General features: G+C 42.9%; 1 pseudogene; it reads right to left on the reverse strand.

The window, feature by feature from the left end:
• Nucleotides 1-644: 644 nt before the first annotated feature.
• Nucleotides 645-785, reverse strand: LOC116094638 (annotated as a pseudogene).
• Between the last annotated feature and the right edge of the window lie 1099 nt (nt 786-1884).

The raw sequence follows: 1884 nt of genomic DNA on the forward strand, positions 1-1884 counted from the left end.
TTTATTGGATATTTTTTAATTTACATTTCAAGTGTTTTCCCCTTTCCAGGTCTCTCCTTCAGAAACCCATCCCCTTCCCCTGCCTCTATGAGGGTGCTCCCCCACCCACCCACTCCTGTCTTCACACCCTGCCATTCCCCTACAGTGAGACATTGAACACCCTCAGGCCCAAGGGCCTCTCCTCCCACTGATGTCCAAATATATGGACTAATTAATTTCAAAAAAGACCACAAGTTTAAAAGAAAGCAAGAAAGGGTCATAAGGAAGTGTTTGGAGGAACAAAAGAGAAGGGATAAATGATAACATTAAAATCTCAAATAAGAATAATAAAATGCTGAACTTCTTTTTATTCATTTATTAATCACATTTTATTTTTTCCTATATTTGATGACAGATGATTGCTTCAGTGCTGGGGATAAATAAAGCAGAGTTTTATCCCTGAAGAGTGAGCGTGTCAGTAAAGTAATTTATCTTCCTGCTTTGTCTTACAATATTATAACATGTTTATACATTGGCATAATTAAAAGAGCCCAGTCAGTTAACATTATAATGGGAGTGATAATAATGAGAGCATAGAACGAGGGAGGATTTGGAATGGGCAGGGTCCAGAAGGCAACTTCTGTTTTATTTTTTTTTTCCTTACAGGGGAGACTGCGAACGCAGTCCCCCGCTACCACAAATTATGCAGTCGAGTTTCCCGCATTTGGGGAAATCGCGGGGGTCAGCACATCCGGAGTGCAATGGCTAGGCCTCGAGAAGGCAACTTCTTGTTGCCAAAAGAGTTCTTGAAATTTAGTGCTAGTTCTGTCGATGAAGCATGCTACATACTACTTCATGCCGTACTAGTGACAAACATTTTAGTAACAATAATCGTACTGATTTTTCTCTTTGCTAATCAAACAATGATTTCATTTTTTTTATGTTTTTACATTCCTATAGCTGCCCCCTGCCCCGATACTTCCCGCACAGAATTCCTCTCTCTGTACCCCCTAGCCTCCCCTTCTCCTTTGAAAGGATAGGACACCCCCGAGGGTATGTCCCCACCATGGCACATCCTCTCCCACTGTGGCCAGACAGGTCTGCACTGTTAGGAAACGGATTCCACAGACAGGCAATAGCTTTAGAGACAGGCCTGTGTCCAGTTTCTGGGAGGCCTGCTTGGAGACTGAGCTGCACATCTGCTACGTACGTCCCGGGGTCTCTTCAGTCCAGCCCATGAACGCTCTAAAAGAGAGTTGCTTTCAATTTTAGTCATTCCACCACATTAGTTTCCTTCTCTCTCAGCTTCCCGCCGCTGTTGTAACAGACCACTGCTTGCTTACCAACTTCACAAACATATTGTCATAGAGTTCTAGAAAGCAGAAGTGTATAAAATACACTTCTTCAGGGGCTAACGCTAAGCGTCTCAGAGCTGAACGCCTTCAGCAGCAGTCTTTGAGGGAAAACACTTGTTCTGCCATTTGCCTGCTTCTCGACGCTGTCCTTAACTCCACCGAATGACTGCAACCTCTCCTGTCCAGTTATTTCTCTTTACCCTCTCCTGAACCTCTCTCTCCATTCTAATGATACTTGTGAGGATATGGTGCCCTGTGGATGACTCAAGGCCATTAACTTAATCACACCTATAAAGTGCATTATTCTCTGTTAGGAAGTATTCACAGATTCTGGGAAGAAGGGTCTTAATATTTTTGTGGCCTGTCAGAGAGGGGAAATCATCCTCCTCTCATTATTCAAACCAAAGTGCAAGGTACTGTATTTCTCCCCTTGTAGAGCTACTTGTTATCTTATGCACAAATAAAAACTTTAATTGCTCACATGAATCCACAAAAATGAGCGAGCCCGCGTTCTACTTCTGTGACTTCATAATCGCTGTTCTGTTTTTTT

This window comes from Mastomys coucha, unplaced genomic scaffold (assembly GCF_008632895.1).
Source record: "Mastomys coucha isolate ucsf_1 unplaced genomic scaffold, UCSF_Mcou_1 pScaffold16, whole genome shotgun sequence".
NCBI lineage: Eukaryota > Metazoa > Chordata > Mammalia > Rodentia > Muridae > Mastomys > Mastomys coucha.